We start from the raw sequence: 6,553 nt of genomic DNA, 5'->3' as shown, positions 1-6,553 counted from the left end.
TGATTTGAAGCCCAGGGTGCCTGGTTTTCTCCTGGGGGCACAGAGGGTGGTCCTCACTGCAGGGAGAGCGGAGAGCTTAGCAAGAAGTACAAAGCGGAAGGATCGTGAGAGCTCCGAGGGGAGGACTCAGCAGGGATGCAGGGGAGAGCTGGGTATGGGAAGGGGTCCTGGCTTCCTCCCGGTCTGCAGGCAGGGCTGCTGCTCCCAAGGCCTGGATGGGGTGGAGGCAGAGGATGAGGATGTGAGAGTGGGGGTCCCCCAGAGCTAGAGGCTCAGCTCTTCTGTACCAGCCTACCATCGTCAGAGCAAAGTGTGAGCCAGCAGCTCCCATCTGTCACAAATGTCCTCCATCCCCACACCTGCAGATCTTGGCAGGCCACCTGATTACCTTATCCTTTACCTCTGTTTTCAACAGTTTGACTAGATCGTGCCTAGTGTCTACAGTGTGCCACTTTAGAGTCCGGTGGCTTCCAAGTGTGCTGAGGTGTCTAGAATGTTTTGAGGTTCCTCGGCTTCTAAGTAGGCATCTAACTCGGCCTGGGCACTGCCCCTGAGGTTTTTACATGCAAGGGTAGCACTCTGACCACTTGCAGCCCAGCTCTACTTCCAGCTTTTTGGTAGTTAATTGGAGATGAGTCTCATGGGCTTTTCTTCCAACACTGGCTTCAAACCATGATCCTCAGCTCTCAGCCTCCTAAGTTGCTAGGATTACGGGTGGGAGCCACCGGCACCCAGCTTGGTTTTTATTTTGTATTATTTATTTTTGAGACCAATTCTTGCTACGTTCATAGCCCAGGCTGGCTCAAAGTCACCCTCCTCCTTTCCCAGCCTCTTGAGTGCTGGGATTAGAGGAGTGCACCACTGCTCAATGCTGTCACCCCCTGCAGGGCAGCTGGGTTCCCTCCAATGGCTTGGAGTGGAGATAGCACTACAGCCGCTGTCGACTCATGTTCATGGATCTCTGAATGGTCTGGCTTGTCTGGACAAGCTCCCAGGAGTGCTTTGCTGGTGTGGCAAGCAGAAACTTCTCTAGTGAGGGTGGTCTTGAACCTAGGCTCTGAGCATGTGGCCTTGCCCTGCATGGGACCCCCACCACAGCTGTGGTATTCCTTCCCTAGCCCCTTCCTGCCTTTTTTTTTTTTTTTTGTACTGGTCCTCTACTACTTGAGTCACACTTCCATTTTCAGCTTTCTGCTGGTTAATTGGAGATAAGAATTACACAATTACTTAAATCCTTTCCTATTATTTTGCCTGTTTTTTAAAAAAATTGATGTTTGAACTCAGGAGCTTGTATTTGTTAGCAAGATGCTCTACCACTTGGGTCAGTCACTTTTTTAGGTGGGGTCTTAGTAACTTTTCACCTAGGCTGGCCTTGATTCCTGATCCTCTTACTCTGCCTCTCAAAAGTAGCTAGGATGTCAAGTGTGTGCCACCACACATGGCCATATTCTGTGGGGATTTTGTTGTTTTTGTTGATACAAGGACTTGAACTCAGGGCCTCACCCTGGCTTATCTTGCTTGCTAGGTTGGAGCGCTATCACTTGAGCCCAGTTTTGCTGGTTATTTTGGAGTCTCACAGACTTTGCTACTCCAACTGGCTTTGGTTGATCCTCAAATCTCCAGATCTCAGCCTCCTGAGTGGCTAGTAATACATGTGGGAGCCACTGGTGCCTGGCTTATGTTGTAGTTTTGAATGAGTCAACTGATGATTAGGTCTCATGAATACTCTGCCCACGCTCCTGTGGCCAGGCCCTGAGCACTTACTGACTGATGGCTTTCAGTTGTTGCCAATGATGTGTTTCTGGTTGTACACTACACAGTGTGTGTAAGGAGAGCCAATAGGAAAGTCAGCCCAGGCTGTTGGCCCCTTGTCTCCAGCTGGGGTCGATGCCAGGCAGATCTGCAGAAGGGCCTGAGATGTTCCAATTCTTGCCTTCCCAGCCCTCAGGACAAGGCCTACCAGTTAGAATTTCCTCCTTCTGGAACAAACTTGAAGAAAAGTTTGTTTTTCACTTTTCCAGCAGGTGTGAAGGCCTTTCTGGGACCCCTGCACTTCAGCCAGCATTGCACAGAGCTGGTGGATGTGGGCCTGAAAACTGAGCCTCCACCTGTACCTTCTCCAGGTGCCTTCCTTCTGGAAGCCAGAAAGTTGCCCAGAGTAGAGGGTCCTAAATTCATTGCTCCAACTGTGGTCTCCCTGGCCAGGGAAGCAGTGGACATTTGGGCTCCATTCAGACTTTAGAAGACCACCTCTCCCTGATGGTCTTTCTTTCTTGGTTTGTAGCTTCTCAGTAGAGTAAAATACAGTTAAGTTCTTATTATACACATGTATTGCTCCTACAATATGGTGACACAATTACATTAAAAAGTGGTTTGTGCTGGGTGCTGGTGGCTCACGCCTGTAATCCCAGCTACTCAAGAGGCTGAGATCTGAGGATCAAGGTTCATAGCCAGCCCAGGCAGGAACATCTGTGAGACTCTTATCACCAGAACACTGGAAGAGGCTCTGTGGCTCAGGTGGTAGAGCCCTTAGCTTGAGCTGAAGAGCTGAGGAACAGCACCCAGGCCCAGAGTTTAGCCCACCTCTGGCAAAAAAAAAAAAAAAAAAGTGGCTTGTTAGCCTGGATATTGGCTGCTCACACCTGTAATCCTAGCTACTCAAGAAGCTGAGATTTGAGGACAGATGCAAAGCCAGCTGAAAGTCTAGGAGACTCTTATCTCCAATTAGCCACCAAAAAGCAGGAAGTAGAGGTGTGGCTCAAATGGTAGAGTGTTAACATTAAACAAAAAAGCTAAGGGACAGTTTCTAGGCTCCGAGTTCAAACCAAGTACAAGCATATACACTCAAGTAATTATTATTATTATTATTTTGTGGATTGTGGGGCCTGAACTCGGCCTGGGCACTGTCCCTCAGCTCTTCAGCTTAAGGCTAGTGCCCTACCACTTAAGCCACAGCACCATTTCTGGCTTTTTTCTGCTTATGTGGTGCTGAGGAATTGAACCCAGGGCTTCATGCATGCAAGGCTAGCACTCTACCACTTAGCCACCTTCTTAGCCCTCAAGTAATTTTTTTTTTATAAAGTGGCTTATTGCCCTGTGTCAGCCCAGTATTGTGCTCATTCAACTCATGCAACCACAGCTCTGCTCTCGGGCTGATACCAGGACATAGAGATTGAGTGTGAAGTTCTGACCCTGCGCCTGCATACAAGATACTCCCCAGGCATATTCCGGGCTGTGTCTTTGTGATTAATGGTCAGGCAGGTGGATGATGGTGGCATTCCAGAGCCGGTGTGTGCCCAGCTGGCTTGAGCCTCCCTGGGGAATTGCATAGTCACCACCTGGGAACTAGGCCTGACCTGGGGACATGAGCCCAGGCCATCACCAGTGGGGAAGAGTGTTGGCAATAGGGTCTTCTTGAGACAGAGGGTTCAGATTGCTGGTGGCTGGCCTCTGATCCTGGACTTTTTGGGTGTTGCTTGCTAATGCAACTCCTTAGCTCCATCACATCCTGGCTTACAGTGGGGGGATATAACGTGCACGGTGTGAGGAAGGCCTGGCACCACAGTCTCTCTGTGTTTTGTAAAAGAAGTAGTTGAGCCGGGTTCTTGTGGCTCATGCCTGTAATTCCAGCTACTCAGGAGGCTGAGATCTGAGGACCGAGGTTCAAAGCCAGCCTGGGCAGGAAAGTCTGTAAGACCTATCTCCAATAAATCAGTGGCTCTGTGGCTCAAGTGGTAGAATGCTTGCCTTGAGCTGAAGAGCTAAGGGACAGCACCCAGACCCAGAGTTCAAGCCCCATGACAGACAAATAAATAAACAAAAAATATATATCAATAACAACAACAACAAAAACTGAGGCCGGGCATCAGTTCCTATAATTTTAGCTACTTTGGAAGCTGAGATATAAGGATCTCAGTTCAAAGGCAGCCCAGGCAGGAAAGTCTGTGAGACTCTTATCTTCAATTAACCAGCAGAAAGCTAGAAGTGGAGCTGTGGCCCAAGTGGTAGTGTTAGCCTTGAACAAAAAAAGCCCAGGAACAGTGCCTAAGCCCTGTGTTCAAGCCCTAGGACCAGCACCACTAAACAAAATCCCAAAATAAACCCTGGAGTTCCAGATGGAGAGAAAGAGCTCAGGGGCCAGAGTTATAATGCAGAGCCCTGGGCCCCATACCTGAGACCACCAGGCCTTGGGTAGTGGGGTCTGCCATGAAGGGGATGTGGGCAAGACCCCAAAACCAATCAGTCCCTCCATGGCTGCTATCTGCCAGGAGGCAGGCTGGGTGCCCCATGAGGCTGAGCAGCTGGGTCTGTAGTGGGGCCAGGTATGAGAACTCTGGGCTGCCCCAGGAATGGATGTAGGAGCCTTGACCCCAATCCTAACCCTAATCCTTATTTTTGCTGCCCCCACCAGGTTTTAATCCTGATTCTGTCCAGGGATTTCCAGGACTGACCTAAATCCTGATCAAGAGGAAGGGTGGGAGAGGGGGTACCCTCCAGCTTCACCCCTCTTCTAGTCTCACCCCTCCAGCTTCACTCCAACCTTAACCTCCACTACTCATTCCTCCAAATTCACCTACTCCTGCCTCCAGCCAGACTGTCCTGCAGTAGCCTCTCCCAGTGTCCCCAGAGGCCCCATCCCAGCACACATCAGCTGTTAAAGAACTTGAGCTGGGTGCTGGGGGTTCATACCTATAATCCTAACTACTCAGGAGGCTGAGATCCAGAGGATCTCCCCACTCCAGAGGATTTTTGGTTCAATGCCAGCTGGGACAGAAAAGTGTGAGATTCTTATCTCCAAAATAACCAGCAAAAAGCTGGGTGGGAGGCATGGCTTAAGTGGCAGAAGACCAGCTTAGCAAGCAAGTTGAGTAAGCTCAAAGGCACTGAATTCAAACTCTGCAGCAGGCAAAATTAATAAAAAGGAACTTCACATTTCCTTGGCTTCAATACAACCTTGCACCTACACAGGTGTACCTTTAGGTCCTCTCTGAGGTTGGATGGTTTCATATGTGGGTTTGTCTTTATAGTCTGTTTATGCCAGTTGCTAGCTGAAGACACATACCATATAGTGTAGGGGTAATCCTCACAATCCTATTAACACAGTCTCCATGTGAATGAATGAATGAAAGCAAATAATGGGTTGAGGACGGTGCACTCTGGGTTTTCAGTAGGAACCCAGTGGGCAGAGCCTGCCCTCAGGATGACCTGAAGCTAGCACTGTGACCACTGAGGTCTCTACAATGCATTTGCGATGGGCACTGGGCTTCCCCACACTCCTCCCACCCAGCTGCCTGAGCATAGAGCAGAAATCTAAGTGTGGGGTGGCTCTGTCTGTTCATTCCCAGGCCCTTCATCCTGGGCACAGAGACCTTCCCTCCCTGCTCTGCCTGACTCAGCACCAAAGGGTGGGTGCCTAGGCTCTCCCAGAACTCCTAACTACGATACTTACTACCAGATGTGGAGTCTCTGGTTATGTGTGTGAGTGTGTTGTGTACATACTGGTCCTGGGGCTTGAACTCAGGGCATGGGCTCTGTCCCACTCAAGCCACATCTCTGCTTGTGACTTTTTGGTGGTTAATTGAAGATAAGAGTCTCAGGGACTATTCTGGCCCAGGGTGGCCTATGAACTGTGAAACTGTAATCTTCAAATCTCAGCCTCCTGCTTAGTTAGGATTACAGGTGTGAGCCACTAGTGTCTGGATGAGTCTCTGATTTGATATTGGATAGAGGGCTGCTCTTCTCCTAACTTCTGATAACCTCTAGTCTATACACACACACACACACAGCTTTGAGATTTGAGACTCACTCTATCTTGGGGTTTTTGAGGTGAAGGGCTGATGGAGTTTGGCCCAGGTGGTCAAGACCCTCAGACTCTGGGGCCAGCCCTGCCATTCCCCCCGCAGCCTTGGGCTAAGGTTAGATGGATGCCTAAGGTTAAGGCAGGGTCCCCAGGAAGTGGTGTCTGACCAGCCCAAAGAAACCCGATATGGTGTTTGGAATAACCAAAGGGGAGGATTTGCTGGGTACCCTTGTCTCCCTCCTCCCACACCCGCACTCCCCCGGCCCCACCCTCCACCCCCGTGTGGGCTTCCAGGATCCTCCCCAGGAAATGCAGAGCTGGTCCAGTCGCTTTTCCATCTCCAGGGGCCTAGCTGCCCGCGGAGCAGGAGGCCGTGGCTCTGGGCCTCCTACCCCAGGAACGAGGTCGATGGCGCCAGGCCGCCCCGCCCTTAGGTTCTTCCTGGTTGCAGAAGTTCAGGGGTGTCCAGCACGAGCGTCGTCGTCGCCGGGGAGAGGAGAGAGAAGGAATGCATCCCGCGCCGCGCCGTCTCGCGGGGGCAGCCTCTCCCGCGAGGACTCTGCTGCCCCCTCCTCCCCGCAGCCGGGGGTCGCCCCGGGTGACCTCGAGCTCACGGTCCCTGAGAGTGCGGCGACCCCTCCAGCAGCTAGGACACCCCCGGGAGCCCTGCACTCTCGGGATCCCCAGTGCCTGACACCGGCTCCCGGTGAATCTTCGGCGCCGCCCCGCCCCCGCCACCACGGCCCCACCCAC

The sequence above is a fragment of the Dipodomys ordii genome, unplaced genomic scaffold (genome assembly GCF_000151885.1).
Source record: "Dipodomys ordii isolate 6190 unplaced genomic scaffold, Dord_2.0 Scaffold64, whole genome shotgun sequence".
NCBI classification, from domain to species: domain Eukaryota; kingdom Metazoa; phylum Chordata; class Mammalia; order Rodentia; family Heteromyidae; genus Dipodomys; species Dipodomys ordii.
Note: the sequence above shows the minus strand (reverse complement) of the source record.